Source organism: Heterodontus francisci, chromosome 10 (assembly GCF_036365525.1).
Source record: "Heterodontus francisci isolate sHetFra1 chromosome 10, sHetFra1.hap1, whole genome shotgun sequence".
NCBI classification, from domain to species: Eukaryota; Metazoa; Chordata; class Chondrichthyes; order Heterodontiformes; family Heterodontidae; genus Heterodontus; species Heterodontus francisci.
Window position 1 is genome coordinate 82,351,811 of NC_090380.1, and position 19,700 is coordinate 82,371,510.

Here is a 19,700-nt window from a genome sequence, read left to right on the forward strand (position 1 = left end):
GCTCATACTATATGAGGTGGTGGTTCATCTGTTGTGGTTGCCTAAGTCATCAATGCTTCTTTTTAATTCCATGCACCCACTATTGTCCCTATGGGTTTGCCCACCATCATCACCTTAGCAAATAAAAATGATTTAGAAGATGACTACAAATGTAATTTTGTTTTGCTGCTTGGTTAAGGTATTGTGAATTTTGCTTGATTATCTTTGGTGTCAAGGAGAAATTTTGCAGAACTTTTCCTCAGTAATGATTTAAACAAGGCAGACTTATCAGGGGAGATCTTGGGCACTGTATCACCTGTTATTTAGGCAATAATCAGTCTCTTAACGGTCGAAAATCAGGATCTTGATGTACATGCACACATCAGACAGAAAATGCGCTGGCTGCCATCTTGGTACAGAAGTTTGTGCACTCACACCAGTGACTCTAGCGGCACGCAGAGTAGGCAGATCATGATGTTAATCAGTGCGCAACACTGAATTGATGCCAGCATTGCCATTTTCGAATGCCACGCAACAGCCAAGGCCTGTCTTAACCTCCCCACAGTCAAACACACATTCAATGGCATGAAGCAACCCCCCCCCCCTCTCCCCCCAAACTCACTGGTGCTATTTAAAGGCATCATTAGCTACTTGTAGGTTGGTTGTTGGATATTTCTTTTGGTTGCTGGTGCAATTCTACCCATTTTTGGAGCTTTCCTATACTTGTCTAAAGTTTTAATAGTTGACAGGAAGTGGTCTGGCTGCTGCTGAAGTACTTTTTGGTGGATTAAAGGATTGCACTGAAACAAGTTGCTTACAGACATGGTGGCCTGGTAAGCCTTTCCCTTGGAATAGAGCATGACTTAGAGAATGAACAGAGGCCATGCAAAGCAAGACAAGATGATCAAAGAGGAAGGAGGAGGATTGGGGGGAAGGGTTCTCAGCTGAAGGCCATATACACCCAATGTGTTCAGGGAGCAATTTTCTTACCTGAACTTCAGTGAGGAACAATGCATGTGACGTCTTCACATCACTAATAAGGTCGTGACTGAAATCTTTCAACTGTTGCTGCTATAACTGCAATTTTAAAGCAAGAACCGCATTGCTAGCGGCTGTGAAGGTGACCAGGCTGCTGATGGAGATATAGCAACTTCTTACAGTTTGCAGTACACACTATATAAGCCAGATGACTAAGACTCTCGATACAGAGAAAGTTTAATTTCATTTCCTCTTGTCAGAGACAGGGAAATGGAGTGAGCATGAGAATGAGGAAAATGAGGAGTAAAAGGAACTATAAGTGAAGCAAGAGCAACAGGAAATGGAGGAAAAGGAAGAGGAGGATGCAACATAAGTAGCCCCTTTCTGCCCAAACTCTAAAGTGATCAACTAATTCATGAGCGATACCAGTAACCTCAACCACATCTCCCAATTCACCAACAATCTCATGCTCTTTACTTTTTCTCTATCACTGACCGTCACATCACCCTCTTTCTAACAACACAAATATTAAAAAGCACCAGAAAATGCACATTCCAATCCAAATGCATAAATTAATCATGACATAATGTATACAAAAATAAACTAATCATCTTTGTGCATTCTCTTAATGCCTCTTACATTTGCCTTTGCCTCTCCTAGTTCTCAAATGAAGTACTTCGCTAGTGATTATAGCATGAATGATTGAAAGCTGCTGACTTACATACGACCATACAGACACATGAATGGCGGAGCAGGAGTAGGCCACTCGACCCCTCGAGCCTGCTCTGCCATTCGATAAGTTCATGGCTGAACTGATTACTCCACATTTCCACCTACCCCTGATAACCTTTCACCCCTTTGCTTATCAAGAATCTATCTACCTCTGTCTTAAAAATATTCAAAGACTCTGCTTCCACCGCCTTTTGAGGAAGAGAATTCCAAAGACTCACAACCCTCTGAGAGAAAAAAATTTCTCCTCATCTCTGTCTTAAATGGGCGACCCCTTATTTTTAAACAGTGACCCCTAGTTCAAGATTCTCTCACAAGGGGAAACATCCTTTCCACATCCACCCTGTCAAGACCCCTCAGGATCTTATATGTTTCAATCAAGTTGCCTCTTACTCTTCTAAATTCCAGTGGATACAAGCCTAGCCTGTCCAATCTTTCCTCGTAAGACAGGCCACCCATTCCAGGTATTAGTTTGGTAAACCTTCTCTGTACTGCCTCCAATGCATTTACATCCTTCCTTAAATAAGGAGACCAGTACTGTACACAGTACTGCAGATGTGGTCTCACCAATGCTCTGTATAGCTGAAGCATAACCTCCCTACTTTTGTATTCAATTCCCCTCACGATAAACGAGGAGGAGGAGATTGCAAATGGCCTTGGAGGGTGACCTTGGCCTGGAAGGCCTGACTTCAGACTTCATCGCCTCAGCCTGGATTGCAGCAGTCTGGCTGGCTGACGGCAACAGAAGGAGCACTGGTGGAGTGGCAGGGGTGGGAGCATGAATGCTGTCATCCTGAGAGACAATAACAGGTTCATACTCCATGGAGCCACTGCCACTCTCCTGGAACGGTGCCTCAACAATCCTAATAATCTGCTGAAGGAGAGCTTGATGGACTGCTGTGACACCTTGAAAGTCCCTTTACACAATGGTACCCAGAGCCACAGGTGTGCTGATGGAGGTGACTATCTGTTCCATGCTGGAAAGGATGGGCTCCAAGCTCTTCATAAAGCCCCATGCAAAGTTGGTGCTGGATTCCTCCATGATTATTGAATGCAGCCTTTCTAGCAGATTTTCCACTGCTCCAAGCATTTGGATGTGTACACCCCTTATCCTTCTTCTGTAGCCTGATCTATTGAAGTCCTCTTCTAAGTCTTCTACAGCAGAATCCGTGTGCGACCTTGTCCTCCAGAGAGCTAAGCTTTGCCCCCTGCAGAACAGTAACGGCTCTGCTAAAAGAATTAATGCTGACACATGACCAAACTAATCATCTTTCCCTGAGAAAAGCTGTGGACAGTGCTGAACTTCTTGTTTTCAGTCTTTCAAAATTAAACTTGCTGAGCTGTGGTAGATTAGTGAAACCAGACAATGCTATCAGGGAGGAACAAAGCCTTGTCATTCAGAGAAGGGACATCTGTATTTGAAATGAGTGTGCATACCTTGTAGGTTCTGCAAAAATAAGCTGCAAACAACCTTATCTGGAATGTGCCAGCTCAAAGTTTGAGACTTGCATAAGCTATCCAACCAATCCATAACCCTAACTGTTGCAGCAGTCTTCACATGATGGAAATTACTGAAGAAAGTATAAGAAAGAGGGGCAGTGTCAGGATGGCTTTTAATTGAAAACAAAAACAAGAAATGCTGGAATCACTCAGCAGGTCTGGCAGCATCTGTGGAAAGAGAAGCAGAGTTAACGTTTCGGGTCAGTGACCCTTCTTCAGAACTGACAAATATTAGAAAAGTCACGGATTATAAACAAGTGAGGTGGGGGTTGGGCAAGAGATAACAAAGGAGAAGGTGCAGATTGGACCAGGCCACATAGCTGACCAAAAGGTCACGGAGCAAAGGCAAACAATATGTTAATGGTGTGTTGAAAGACAAAGCATTAGTACAGATTAGGTGTGAATATACTGAATATTGAACAGCAGCAAGTGCAAACCTGAAGAAAAACAACCTGAAAAAAACAGTGGGTAAGCAAACTGAACAAACTAAGATGAAATGAAATAAATGCAAAAAAAGATTGTAAAAAATGTAAAAAGGAAAGTAAAAAAAAGGAAGAAAAAATAACTAAAAATGACTAAAAATGAAAGTAAAGTGGGGGGCTGTCATGCTCTGAAATTATTGAACTCAATGTTCAGTCCGGCAGGCTGTAGTGTGCCTAATAGGTAGATGAGATGCTGTTCCTCGAGCTTGCGTTGATGTTCACTGGAACACTGCAGCAATCCCATGACAGAGATGTGAGCATGAGAGCAGGGGGGAGTGTTGAAATGGCAAGCAACCGGAAGCTCAGGGTCCTGCTTGCGGACTGAGCGGAGATGTTCCGCAAAGCGGTCACCCAGTCTGCGCTTGGTCTCCCCAATGTAGAGGAGACCACACTGTGAGCAGCGAATACAGTATACTACATTGAAAGAAGTACAAGTAAATCGCTGCTTCACCTGAAAGGAGTGTTTGGGGCCTGGGATAGTGAGGAGAGAGGAGGTAAATGGGCAGGTATTACACCTCCTGCGATTGCAAGGGAAGGTGCCCTGGGACGGGGACGAGGTGGTGGGGGTAATGGAGGAGTGGACCAGGGTGTCGCGGAGGGAACGATCCCTTCGGAATGCTGACAGGGGAAGGGAGGGGAAGATGCGACTGGTAGTGGCATCACGCTGGAGGTGGCAAAAATGGCGGAGGATGATCCTTTGGATATGGAAGCTGGTGGGATGAAAAGTGAGGACAAGGGGAACCCTGTCACGGTTCTGGGAGGGAGGGGAAGGGGTGAGGGTAGAGGTGCGGGGAATGGGTCGGACACGGTTGAGGGCCCTGTCAACCACAGTGGGGGGAAATCCTCGGTTGAGGAAAAAGGAGGTCATATCAGAAGCACCGTCATGGAAGGTAGCATCATCAGAGCAGATGCGTCGGAGACGGAGAAACTGGGAGAATGGAATGGAGTCCTTACAGGAGGTAGGGTGTGAAGAAGTGTAGTCGAGGTAGCTGTGGGAGTCAGTGGGCTTATAATGGATATTGGTAGACAACCTATCCCCAGAGATGGAGACAGAGAAGTCGAGGAAGGGAAGGGAAGTGTCAGAGATGGACCATGTAAAGGTGAGAGAAGGGTGGAAATTGGAAGCAGGCTTTTAATTCCATGGGTCAATCAAAGAATTCAGTATTTCATTAGACATTTTGGCTTCAGACAAATGCCAATTGGACCATAAGTCTGTCAGTATGATACCGTGTCCCTCCTTAAAATAAAGGTATAAAAGAAACACTTAAAGAAACTTGTGACTGAAGGGAAGAGTGGCCTTGTCAGTCACTAGGAAGACTGCAGTCGCCATGAAGTTGACCATTTATGGGTGATTGTATGTATTTCACTTGCTTCATGTTTTGAGCAATTTATTGTAAGTGTTAAATAGCCCATAATACAGTATTAGAAGAGTAGAAGTCGTGTGCTTGATATCCAAATTAATCTAATAAAGTTTGATATCTAACTGAATTTTTGAGAGTATTCCATTATTTTCATAATTCTCATGTCGAAGCCAGAAATAATAGACTCAAGTCTTACACCCCACCCTGGCCCCTGCTCACTTTGTCTGGTGTCTCACCATGTGTAGGTCCCTCCTGTAATCCTACCCTCTAAAATATAAACAATAATGTGGGCTTGTGGTTGCAAGTGTCAGATCAAGTGATGTTGTCTCTTTAGCTTCACTGTTTCTGCTTTTTCCTCCTCTGCCTGGGAGTATTTCAGTTCTTGGGTATCTGAAATAAAAAAGGGACAAGGATAGGGTTGTGGTGAGGGGAGAGGAGACAGTAAAAAATGTATGCTTGCACCCTCTGCAGCCTCTCACTCAGAAGAGATTGAGGGCTGAGGAGAGGCAGGACAAGAGAAGGCATATTGGGTATGCAAATATCCTCATTCTCAATGGCTTCATTGCTGCCAGTGGCAATGGCCACAGCAATGTCAATGATGGCCAGCACCGTCTCCTGCAATGGTTGTTAAAACACTTGTTTTCTTCCAGTTCTTTGCTACATCCAACTTCTGCAAGGAAGAGGGAAGTGTGTCAGTAATTGTCGTGCAATATGTTTGGGTGATATGGCTGACATGGTTGAATAGTTGCCAGTGTGTGCGAGCTGTGAGTTGTGGGTGTAAGGCTTGTATGTATGAATGAAGGGTTGAGTACTGATTGATGGAGATTGTTGGTATGTGAGTGATGGGAGTGTAGTGAATTGAGAAGTGCATGAGGCTACTTGTGCAGTTGGTAGGATATGTCATTTAAAGATGAAGTCACTCACCTTGACAACTCAAGTCAGATTGTTAAAATTCTTCCTTCATGGCATCCATGTTCAAAAAGCAATCCTGGCATTGACATCCTCTGCTATTTCTTCCCACTGCCTCCTGAGCATATGCCTGGAGGGCACTCTTATGACCTCAGTCATCTTTATCTGACCTTAACATCATGTCTATTACCAAATGAATACATTGTATTTGGGCGTCTGGGGTTGTTAGACACTGGGCAGTACAGGTAAGCACATTCAAAGGGCCAAAAATATATTTTTACAGTTTTGGGGTCATTTATGTTCCACTTTTGTAGTTAGTCATTTTAATTCCTAGTATTAGGTTCTCATTAGCTTTTCTGTCATTTGGTTTTTGTGTCTGCAGCACAGTTCTTGCCATCAATGAATTTCTCAATGGCAATCTCTTTATGTGATGGATGAGGGAAAAAAGCATGACCGACAATGGGATGCAAAATAGGTTGAGGTGCATGAGGTTCTCTGGGACTAAACTGGATAACCCCCGTAAACGGGTGGGGGTAATCATGATGTGCGATTAATCCACGCCCACTGATTACAATGGAGGCAACATGCTAACTTTGTGCTGCCTGTTCATTTGAATGACCTCTGCATTGAGCCAGCGCTAACCTCGCTGTTCATTGGCTGGACACATAAGCAGGGGCCAATATCTTTAGTGGGTAGCACCACTTAAAGTTAGTTTGCATTGCTTAAAGCTAGCAAACACCTCTTAAAGGGAAGGTGCATTGCGACTGGAACAAGCGCTGGGAGTCAAGATTGAAGAGAATCTGACCTAAGAAATGTTGAAGCATTACAGAACAGGGGAGAGAGTGGGCTTCAAGGTTTTTGGATGCTGTACTGCAAGCCTTGAGGTAGGAGGTGGAAAGGAGGAGAGATAGCCAGTAGCTGCAGGAGGCATGGAGGCCCTCCAGACACACAGTCAAAAGGCATTGGAAGCAGATAACCATGGAGATCATTGCCAGGAGTCAAGGACTTGGATACAGTGCTGCAAGAAGTATAAGGATCTCGCACAAATGGTTGATGTCAGTGAATACATCTTCAATTGCCATATCCCACCAATTGCGCCACTAGACTCTCTTACAGGACAAGGTGGACACTCCCCTGGGGCGGCACCTCAACAATTCTAGTAATGCGAGTTTGTGCAGCATCTGGCAGACCACCACAAATTTTGACACCCACTCTGCTGGGTACTGCAGGGCTTCTCCAGATCACTCCAGACAGTGGAAATGTTGGGCTGAATTTTGCCAGCCCATTGGAGACTGACAGGGAGAGGAGAGGACTGGCAATATGAATGGGGAAGGTGTCGGGAAGGGAACCCGATGTCTTCCTGTGGCCATGGCATATTGCCAGCGGCAGAAACCCTAGCGAAGCAGCTGCCCACTGCCGGGTGGGGGGGGGGGGGTGCAATTGAGTCACTTAATGGCCCAATTAAGGGTCATTCCCCTCTCCCCCCGTGGTATTTTGCCCACTTTGGAAGGTCCCACCGCCGGGTGGGAGGACCACCAGGTAAACCCTGGCAGCCTCCTTGCATGTTCCCAGGGATCACTCCTTAATGGACGCTCAGAGGGGGCCCCCTAAAAACAATGTTCACCACCATGCTGAAGGCCCTGCTGCCATAATAACCACCAACCCCCGCCCCCGAACACCGGGCCTGCCTTACTGGCCCTGGCTTCCCCAAAGACACTTATGTAGCATCGAGGGCGCCTTGCCATTGAGCCGCCCTCATCCTGGAGCTGCAGCCTCAGCACTGGTCACCGCAACAGGTGACACTGTTGAGTCTGCTGATCTGCTGGCTCTCTGATTGGGCTGGCAGCTCTTGGGGGGTGGGCCACCATTCTCAATTGGATGGCAGCCCCGGCAGTGGCCTGCTAATTGGCCACTGGTGGCAAAATGTCACCCCAGGATCCCACTGCCTGCTGGAGTGGGATTGCCACCCACTTTCAGTCCCCATGGCCTGACTTCAAGGTCCCCCAAAAAATTCGGCCCATTGCTTCAGCACTCCAATGTCTGCTCTATCACATCTGTAACAGCAATACCTTCATTGTACTTGTCAGTTCCGAAGAAGGGTCACTGACCCGAAACGTTAACTCTGCTTCTCTTTCCACAGATGCTGCCAGACCTGCTGAGTGAATCCAGCATTTCTTGTTTTTGTTTCAGATTTCCAGCATCCGCAGTATTTTGCTTTTATACCTTCATTGTATGTGGGCTGCACATCAGAGTCATAAGCAGATAGCCCTTATCGCTTAATGCAAAAATAAACAGAGGCCACAGAGAGCATGACAAACTGCCAGAAGAGGGAGAAGGAAGAGGGGGAAAAGGGCTTTCAGCAGGAGGCCATTCTCCTTCCTGAACCTCTGTGAGGAACAATGTATGCAAAGTCTACGCTTTAGTAAGAAGGTCCTCACTGACATCTGCCATCTGCTACAACCATCGCTACAACTTCAGAGCAGGGCATGGACCACCTTGCCAGTTGCTATGAAGGTTACCGTGGTGATTAATTTTTATGTGTCTGTCTCCTTCCAGGCTGAAGCTGGAGAAATTTGTAAAATCTCACAGTCTTGGTTTGTCATGGTGGCTCTAATGCAGTTGGAACAGCAGACTGCTGCAGAATTAAGACATCATGACAACTGCCAGGATATCAGTTTTGACCTGCATGATTCGCTGCCTACAGTTGCATGCCAGCTTGACGTTGAAGGAGTGGAATCCCTTCAAATGAAGTATAGGGCGGAGTTGGCATGCCATGCTCGCAAAACAATATGTGTGCAGTCAATGGCACCCTGCACCATGAGAATCCTAGGGAAGTCACATGCTTGTTCTGCCTGCTTGACTCTGGCAAGGGTGAAAGAAATGTATTTAGCTCTCTTTGAATAGAGAGCCTCAGTGACCACCCTTACATAACAGTGGATGGTAGACTGTTCCCGTGCATCTGCTGTCCTTGTTCTTATACATGGTACAGGTCGCGAGTTTGGAAGATGCTGTCTAAGGAGCCTTGGTGAGTTGCTGCAGTGCATCTTGTAGATGGTAAACACTGCTGCCACTGCGCACTGGTGGTAGAGGGAATGAATGTTTAAGGTGGTGGATGTGATGCCAATCAAGCTGGCTGCTTTGCCCTGGATGGTTTCAAACCTCTCAGCTGTCTGTGGAGAGAGAAGCAGAGTTATCGTTTCAGGTCAGTGATCTTTCATCAGAACCTCTAGACATATTGGACTTAATTTTATTCTCCCGCCACTTGAAGCGGTGGCAGGCAAAAAAGTGGCGGCCCCCATGTGCGGGCCACCATGCTGTCATGATCTACTGCACAGTGGCTCAAGATAATACGGCATTCGGGCCGCCCCTCGTCCCCCCCACCCAATGACGTGGTGGGGACAGGCTCTGCAATGCCGGCAACAGTGTCAACTGGCTGTGCGCAGGCACTGGCACCATTTTGAAAGGACAGCCAGACCTGCCGCTAAATTTAAATATTTCAAACCATACCCCCCCAATAACACTTACGTATATTAGTTGCCCTCTCCTACCCCCAAAAGACTTACATGCAAGAGTTGACATTCCCCTCCCACCCACAAACTGTTCAAAGTTCAGAGGTCACCCCTTTGCCCCCTCCCCTGCACTATTAATGTGTATTTGACCCCATACCCTCCCCCCACCAACTACACAGAAAATTCTAAGTACCACCCCGCCTTCTCCACCTTGGTGGCGCCAGTTTCCCTGGGCGGGAAAGTAAAGGCGCATGAGTCCCAGCCGCCACTCGGAAGATCCCGTGTAGCAGGTAAGATCGCTGACAATTTTATTTAAATGTATTCATTTTCTTAATTTATATATTCAAAGTTGGGTCCCATTACCCGGCGGTGGGGTGCTGCCACGGAGCCTTGCTGCTGCCGAGAAGATCGGGCCCAGCACTCCTGGCGTGGGGCTCTGTGGCAGGCTGCTTCTCTACCATCTTCCAACCAACCCTCACCACCGATCCTGTGTTGGGACCTCAATAAAATCAAGCTCAACTTTTGTTTCTTTACTTGTCCCATTATCACTCTCTTTGGCCCTGCACCACCAACTCTTTTGTTATTTTACCTCTCCTGTCTTCCACCCTATCACAGACCTTCCCTTTTGTTCTTTTTCCCACCCTCCCCTCTTTCACGTGCTTAAAATCTATTATATCTTTAACTTTTTCCCAGTTCTGGTGAAAGGTCATCGACCTAAAAAGTTAACTCTGTTTCTCTTTCCATGGATGCCACTGACCTGCTGAGTAGTTCCAACATTTTCTGTTTTCATTCCAGAAGAGCTTGTTGCTTTTCTTTTGAATAGCTCCAAGTCATGTTCTAAGTCCACCTGAGATGGGCTCTTGGTTTAACATCTCATCCAAAGGACAGCACTTCCAACGATGCAGCACTCCCTCAGTAGTGCCATGGAATGTCAACATTCATGAGGCTGAAACTGACCCCTGACTTTATCACAACGAGATCTCTTACCTGTTTGATGATCATAAGTTTTTTGCTTATTTTTTGCTCTGCAGACAGCATTACAACCCTCACAGAGAATAGCATTTATAATGATGAAATGTTGATTTTCAGTTCTCAGTGTCATTGCACGCCTTCTAATTTTTCATTGCATTTGAACTGATTTCCATTACACATCACTGAATCACAGAATTGTTACAGCACAGAAGGAGGCTATTTGGGCCATTGTGTCCGCACCGGCTCTCCAAATGAGCATTTCACCGAGTGCCACTCCCCCGCCTTCTCCCCATAACTCTGCACATTCTTCCTTTTCATATAATTGTCTAATTCTCTTTTGAATGCCTCAATTGAACCTGCCACCACTACACTCTCAGGCAGTGCATTCTAGATCTTAACCACACGCTGCGTGAAAAAGCTTTTCCTCATGTCGCTTTTGCTTCTTTTACCAATTACTTTAAAACTGTGCCCTCTTGTTCTCGATCCTATCTACTCTGTCCAGATGCCTCATGATTTTGAATACCTCCATCAAATCACCTCTCAGCCTTCTCTTCTCCAAAGAAAACAGTCCCAACTTCTCCAATCTATCTGCATAACTGAAGTACCTTATCCCTGGAATCATTCTCGTGAATCTTTTCTGCACCCTCTCTAATGTTTTCACATCCTTCCGAAAGCACGAAACCCAGAACTGGACACAATACTCCAGCTGAGGCCAAACTAGTGTCTTATACATGTTCAACACAACCTCCTTGCTCTTGTACTCTATGCCCCTATTAATAAAGCCCAGGATACTGTATGCTTTATTCGTCACTCTCTCAACCTGTCCTGCCACTTTCAGTGACTTATGCACATATATACCCAGGTCCCTCTGCTCCCTTTAGAAATGTACCCTTTATTTTATATTGTCTATCCATGTTCTTCCTACCAAAATGTATCACTTCAAATTTCTCTGCATTGAACATCAACTGCCACTTGTCTGCCCATTCCACCAACTTGTTTATGTCCTTTTGACGTTCTACACTATCCTCCTCACAGTTCACAATGCTTCCAAGTTTTGTATCATCTGCAAAGTTTGAAATTGTGCCCTGTACACCAAGGTCTAGGTCATTAATATATGTCAGGAAAAGCAAGGGTCCCAACACTGATCCCTGGGGAACTCCATTACAAATCCTCCTCCAGCCCGAAAAAGATCCATTAACCACTACTCTTTGTTTCCTGTCACTCAGCCAATTTCATATCCATGCTGCTACTGTCCCATTTATTCCACAAGCTATAACTTTGCTCACAAATCTGTTGTGCAGCACTGTATCAAATGCCATTTGGAAGTCCATGTCCATCACATCAACTGCATTGCCCTCATCAACCCTCTCTGTAACCTCTTCAAAAAACTCCAGCAAGGTAGTTAAACATGAATTTCCCTTAAGAAATCTATGCTGGCTTTCTTTAATTAACCCACATTTCTCCATATGACTATTAATTTTGTCCTGAATTATTCTTTCTAGAATTTTCCCACCACCGAAGTTAAACTGACTGGCCTATAGTTGTGGGCTTATCTTTACACACTTTTTTGAACAAGGGTGTAACGTTTGCAATTCTCCAGACAGCTAGCACCACCACCGTGTCTAAGGAAAACTGAAAAATTACGGCCAGTGCCTCCTCAATTTCCATTCTCACTTCCCTCAGTATCCTTAGATGCATCTCATCCAGTCCTGGTGCCTTATTCACTTTAGGTACAGACAGTCTATCCAATACCTCCTCCTTACCAATCTTAAACTCTCCTCTTTACCTCCTCTTTCATCATTGCCTGGGTTGCATCTTCTTCCTTAGTAAAGACAGAGAACAAAGTATTCATTTAATACCTCAGCTACGCCCTCTGCCTCCATGCACAAATCCCCTTTTTGGTCCCTAATCAGCCCCACTCCTCCTTTTAGCACCCTTTTAATATTTATATGTCCATAGAAAACTTTGGGATTCCCTTTTATGTTAACTGCCAGTCATTTTTCATACTTTCTCTTTGCTTCTCTCATTTGCCTTTTCACTTCCCCTCTGAACCTTCTATATTCAGTCTGGTTCTCTATAGGTTTTCTGTCTGGCATCTGTTGTAAGCACACTTTTTCTTCTTTATCTTAACCTCTATTCTGTCATCCGGGGAGCTCTGGATTTGTTTACCCTAATTTTCCCCTACGAGGGAACATACCATGACTGTGCCCGAACTACTTCTTCTTTGAAGGTAGCCCATTGTTCAGCTACAATTTTTCCTGCCAAGCTTTGACTCTAATTTATTCGTCCCAGATCTGTTCTTACCCCATTGAAGTCGGCTTTCCCCCAGTTAATTAATCTTACTCTGGATCGTTCTTTGTCCTTTTCCACAGTCAGCCTAAACCTTATGATACAATGATCAGAGTCCCCTAAATGTTCTCCTACTGACACTTAATCCACCTGGCCCACCTCATTCCCAAGAACCAGTTCTAGCAGTGCCTCCTTTCTCATTGGATTCGAAACATACTACCGTAGAAAATTTTCCTGAACACATCTAGGAACTCTTGCCCCTCACTGCCCTTTACACTACTACTATCCCAGTCTATGTTTGGATAATTCAAGTCCCCCATTATAATTTTTGCACCTCTCTGTAATTTCATTGCAAATTTGTTCCTCTACATCCTTCCCACGAGCTGGTCGCCTATAGACAACACCATTTTTGTTCCTTAGCTCTAGCCAAATAGATTCTGTCCTCGACCCCTCTGGGACATCCTCTTTCTCCAGCACTGCAATGCTCTCCTTAATCAATACTGCCACCCCTCCCCCTTTTTTCCCTTTCCTGAATACCTTGTATCCAGGAATATTTAACACCCAGTCCTGCCCTTCTTTGAGCCAGGTCTCCGATATAGGCACAACATCATATTTCCACATGTCAGTCTGCACCTGTTACTCATCAGTCTAATTGGCAACACTCCGTGCATGCGAGTACATGCACATTAATCCTGATTTAGACTTTATTACTTTCTCCCTTACTCTGACCCCACCTAATAACTTACTATTCCCTACTCTAGTGCTATCTATCTCTCCCAGTATTCTGCGCACCTTGGTATTCCTGTCTGATATTCTCTACTGGTTCCCATACCCCTGCCAAGTTAGTTTAAACCCTTCCCAATTCTTTCTTTCTTTTTCTTTTGGGCCTCCTTATCTCGAGAGACAATGGATACGCGCCTGGAGGTGGTCAGTGGTTTGTGAAGCAGCGCCTGGAGTGGCTATAAAGGCCAATTCTGGAGTGACAGGCTCTTCCACAGGTGCTGCAGAGAAATTTGTTTGTTGGGGCTGTTGCACAGTTGGCTCTCCCCTTGCGCCTCTGTCTTTTTTCCTGCCAACTACTAAGTCTCTTCGACTCGCCACAATTTAGCCCTGTCTTTATGGCTGCCCGCCAGCTCTGGCGAATGCTGGCACCCCACAAGGAGATTTGTCCCAACTCTGTTCAGGTGCAACCCGCCCGGCCTGTACAGGTCCCACCTTCTCCAGGACTGGTTTCAGTGTCCCAGCAATCTAAAGCCCTCCCTCCTGCATCAGCTTTCCAGCCACGTATTCATCTGCACTATCCTCCTATTTCTATACTCACTTGCGCGTGGTACTGGGAGTAATCCGGAGATTACTACTTTTGAAGTCTTGCTTGCTAATCTCTTACCTAGCTCACTAAACTCTTTCTGCAGGACCACATCCCTCTTCCTATCTATGTCATTGACACCAATGTGGACCATGACTGCTGGTTGTTCACCCTCCTCCCTCAGGGTGCTTTGCAGCCGTTCAATGACATCTTTGACCTTGGCACCAGGGAGGCAACACACCATCCTGAATTCACATCTGTGGCCACAGAAATGTCTATCTGTTCCCCTGACTATTGAATTTCCTTTCACTATTGCTCTTCCCGTCTTCCTTGTACTCTCCTGTAGAGCAGAGCCACTAGTGGTGCCATGGCCTTGGCTCTGGCTGCACTCCCCAGATGAACCATCACTTTCCTCAGTAGTCAGAACTGAATACCTGTTGGAGAGTAAGATGCATTCAGGGATCTCCTCCACTACCTGTCTGTTTCTTCTTGACTGTCTGACGGTCACCCATTCCCTTTCTTCCTGCCTACTCTCAACTGGCATCACTTCCTGCATATATGGTTATCCAAGATACAAGAAGTATCCTGGAGTTCCCACATAGCACAGGGTGTGCACTCCAGAGGTTAGAGCAGCACTGTCATTCCATTATCTGTTAATTAATAACCTTGCTACTGCTAATAAACCTTACTATTGCTAATATACCTTTAACAATACTAATAAACCTTACTACTATTAATAAACCTTACTAATGCTAATAAACCTTATTCATACTGATAAACCCGACTAATACTTAATACTTAATTTTGTGGAAAGATTCTGAATTGGGTTCTAACATGATTGCAGCAGATTGTGGAGGTACATCAGTTTTCATGTTCTGTATTATCCTTTTCCAAATTTGAATTGATTTTGATAAACACGCCTTTGACAGGAGTGCATGACAATCTTGCAAATGATGCCTCTTAGATATAACTAAATATAATGAGATAAACAGCTCCTGCTAAAATACGATATATTCAACAGTCATGTACAGAAATCTTACAAAATGAATAAGATGAATAAAATAAATTAATTTTAAATGGTTTAACACTTCTGTTAAAATATCGGACAGAAATAAAATCATCCATTGATATAATTAACTCTAACTTCCCATCTCATATCTTAGCTGTTTGAAATCTATGCATATTCTGCTTTGTGCACAAATCTCATTAACAATATCAAGTATATTATTTTAGAAACTCCAACATCTGACTCCAAAATCTTGATTTTTGACATAGATCTCTATGATTTTAGCTCTACATTTATGCATCTACCTAATGACTTGAGCATTAAAGTTTACTTAAAGTTTACTTTAAAATTTCTGCAAATTATATCAACAGTCTCACCTGTGGAATAGGAACTTAAGAATTGTGTAAAATGAATGTAGAGTACTGCACTGGATCCATTGCAACCATTTCATTGCTAATTGTTTGATTTTCTTGCCATATGTTGTTTATCAGTTATAACTTATGTGTTGATTAGAGATATCTTCATTGCAGTATTGTAAGAGCACTTCAGACCAAGTTAAGAAATAATATGATTCAGCAGCTTTTTTAATCTATTTGGAGTAAGCTAAATATAACATTTGTCGGGCTGCCATCTGCTCAATAGTACTTTGCACGAGCTTTCATCAACACTGGTATCTTCATTATGCTGAAATATGTAAATTCAGAACTGTTCTGCAGTTCTTTAAAGTTTAACAGTTCCAGTGATTCACAGGATATTAGCTTGTGATAGATAGGTTATTTTGTGTTTACACTTTTGAACATTTGTATTAATTATTTTCCCATGAACCTAATAGTGCATCAATTCAAGACACTATAGATGACTAATATCTTACAAATATATTGTAACAGAATCACAGAACCTTATAATTCATTATGCGTTAAGGTACAAAGTAATGCATGAGTAACAAAAGCAAATAGATACCGTCAAATGTACCAAATCAAGCATTTGTACAGGATTTCAGAAAGATTTCATGACAAATGTACCTGCATGCAATGTAAAGAAAGAAACAGCTTGCCTCCATATAGTACATTACATTACTATTATTTTGACTACTATTTTTAACTTTCTTCAAAATAAGCCTCTGGTTGGCTTTCTGGGACGTGGGCTTGAATTTATCCCAAACTAACGAGATACATACTCTCTCTACTGGCTGTCGTGATCCTATGCTCCTGTGAAGTGCCTTGGGACATCATAATACACTAAAGGAGTTAGATAAATATATGTTGTTGTTGTATATAAAATGAATTTGTAGCCATCTTTATGTACTTTCTTATAGGTGAGAAACTGCAGTACCAAACCGCCCATAATTTGGCACAAATTGGCAAGCAGAAAGTTAGAAACTTTGAACATAACTTTATAGGAATTCTTACACAGATGTAATTCCCAGTTCCGAAGAAGGGTCACTGGCCCGAAACGTTAACTCTGCTTCTCTTTCCACAGATGCCGCCAGACCTGCTAAGTGATTCCAGCATTTCTTGTTTTTGTTTCAGATTTCCAGCATCCGCAGTATTTTGCTTTTATGTAATTTACAGCTCATTATTACAGCATAAATAAATATGGAATGTAGAAAGAACATTTGTTTTCTACTCCTTCCATTGACCATGTACATTCTATTCTACCATGGACCCTACCCAACCACTTTACCTTCCAGAAGGTTCGGTGCAGACATTTACTGATTACCAAAGATAATCATTCCCACCATGATATATCAGAAATCTGCCCTATTTAATGTGGCAGGTCTTCATATTTTCAAGTATAAAAGCTTTGGAGGTATATATGGTGTTTAGGCAGCTTCAGTTTATTTACTGCAGCAAAATACACATTTATCCCGGTTGAAATGCAGCCACAGTACCCCGACAAAGGAACAGATGCAATATTCTGATATTCTGCAGCGAAGCTCTCCCTTGAAGCTGTGGGGATAGTCTGCTTGCTTTCTTCTGAAAATAATCAATGAAGGTTTAGGTCCAAATGGATTTATATCTGACAGCTAGTATGAGGTCTGGAAACCATCAATTTAATTCAATAGCTTTGTTCAACTGTCTATAATCTATCTGTCAATCACCCTTGGACTTCTGAGATCACATGGACAGCAGAATTATAACTGTGTTATAGATCCTGGTCCAAGTTCAGTGTTATTCTAACTTCTTGCTGCTAGTTAATTTTTGCTTTTAATAAACTTGAACAGATTACAGGCTAAGGTTTGTCACAGTTATTATTCTTTCATTGCCCAAGGACCAGGCGACAAGAGACATCTTGTAATATTTTACCCATGAACCCTGGTATGTTGTGGCTATGGAACAGCTGGACACATTTACACTGGTAGATTGTAACTAGATTGCACTAATCAGATTCCTATTCACCATACCAAGTTACAGACTTCCTTATTTCCTTGAAAGCAGTGTGTGCAATACTATTGTATGGAATTATCAAATATTTCTCTGGCAGCACAACATGTGCCGGAGGATAATAACTTCATCTGCTTCATCTATATGGTTTTGTCCAACTATCGTACTTTCAGTTAACAGATCTCAGTCATTTTCATGCTCTTGGTTTGTTTTCTTGTATAACAGTAAGTGTGAATGAGCCAAAATTTCCCACAGCTCAGCATTGCTAGTATCAGATGTTATCTTGTTTAGGTTTTATCTGCACCTACAGGTCTCTGGTTCTGACTCCATCAGTCTCCCTGCCTGTTCCTTCAGGCTCAATCTAATGATGTACTCCCGGTTTGATGCTGAGCTGAGGTTCAAACCTCCAATCCTCCCCTCTCCAGTCATGGAATAGAATCATAGAATGGTTACAATACAGAAGGAGGCCATTTGGTCCATTGAGCTCATGCCAGCTCTCTGCAGGAGCAATTTTAGACCTACAATTTCTTTCCCTTCACGTGCTTACCCAATTCGCTATTGAAAGCCACGATTGCACCACCAACCTTTCAGTGATTGAAAAAAAAATGAAAATTTCCAATGAATACAAATGCAAGTTTCCTCTAAAATAATTGAAAACCTTAAATGCTGGAATCAATCATCCTTGTTGCTTTTCTCTGAAGCGTTGTCAAATGCACCCTAATTTTGAAGATACAGTATTGTTCACTAAATTGCAAACAACGGGCTAGAATTTATGATCATCCATTGTCTATGGTCAGAAAACCTGGCTTACTGTTCCAAATGTGGCCTCCCAGTGACCAGCAAAAAGTGGAAATGACTCATTTCATTGGAGAAGATGTTTACTTTGAATCTGGCACAGGCTACAGCCAAGACTTGCTGCTCACGCTCATGCCAACATATTAATATCTCTCAGATAGATGGGCACAAAATTCAATGAGAATATAAATCCAATACATATTACTTACACTTTTAAATTCCAGTGCCAGTTGTTTTATCTGCACCCAAGAAGAAAAAGACACAGGAAACAACTGGTTGACCGTTAATTCAATACAGCTTTTCTGCGAACTCCAGGAATCGCTCTAAAGTCTTGATGTTGAAGGTAGTTTACATGTAGCAGAAATGCACAAGATGTGTTGGGCTCAAATTTTCCTTTAAAACTGCATTTGATAGGGGCTGCAGTGAAACTAGAGCAACGGTGATGTAATATTATTTTGTTTACTTCCTTCCTCCTCCAGCATTGCACTAAAAGCTTCATACACATAGCTCACAGATTAGGATTGTTCCAAAAGTGCTATTTATCTGTTCTCTTTATCTTGAACAGCTCAATGTACAGTGAACATTCATTTTAAAGCTGCAAAAAACATCACAAAGGTGCAGATACTACAAAATAGCACATACATTAGCTGCAAGCTGATCATTTATTCCATTTATACCTAAGCGCTTTACTCCCTTTACTTGTTTAGATATGTGTTTCCTGCATATAATCTCAGATAACTGCAATTTAATACCAAGTCCCAGTTTTTTGCATTCTACAGGAAGTGAGAGATCAGTGGGGTAACATTTTTTTTTGTATTCTTTCACGGGATGTGGGTATTTCTGGCAAGGCCAGTGTTTGTTGCCCATCTCTAATTGCCCTTGACAACTGAGTGGCTTGCTAGGCCATTTCTGAGGGCAGTTAAGAGTCAACCACATTGCTGTGGGTCTGGAGTCACATGTAGGCCAGACCAGGTAAGGATGGCAGATTTCCTTCCCTAAAGGAAGGACATTAGTGAACCAGATGGGTTTTTAATGACAATGGTTTCATGGTCACTGCTAGACTCGCTTTTAATTCCAAATTTATTTGAAATCAAATTCTACCATCTGCCGTGGTGGGATTTGAACAGAACATTGGCCTGGGGCTCTGGGTTACTAGTCTAGTAACATTACGACTCGTCACCGCCTCCCCCTATTGCTGCAAACATCAAGCAATATCTAAAACCTCCACTAAATTCTGATTTTAAAGGGCTAGAGTTGTGTGTTGGCATATAGTTTTAACAGTTGTGACTGTGGGGGAACACTTACACAGGACCAGATGTCGAACTTGAATTTTACTGTTCTTATTTCAGGTATTGAACCAGGCTCAGCAGATATTGTCAGAGTATGTATTTCACTTATTTAATGCTACTTTTCAGACCATGGCTACTTCATTTTTGTTAATTGCTAAAAAGTCACCAGCAGGCTTGATTAGTAGTGCAATAATGTCAATATGGGCTGGATT

At 43.4% G+C, this 19,700-nt stretch overlaps 1 gene segment (V, D, J or C); it reads right to left on the reverse strand.

Annotated features, from left to right (window-relative positions):
* Positions 1–18,605, reverse strand: part of LOC137374177 (tyrosine-protein phosphatase non-receptor type substrate 1-like) — an 89,133-nt gene extending 70,528 nt beyond the window's left edge. The window contains exon 1 of the C gene segment in view: positions 18,409–18,605.
* Between the last annotated feature and the right edge of the window lie 1,095 nt (positions 18,606–19,700).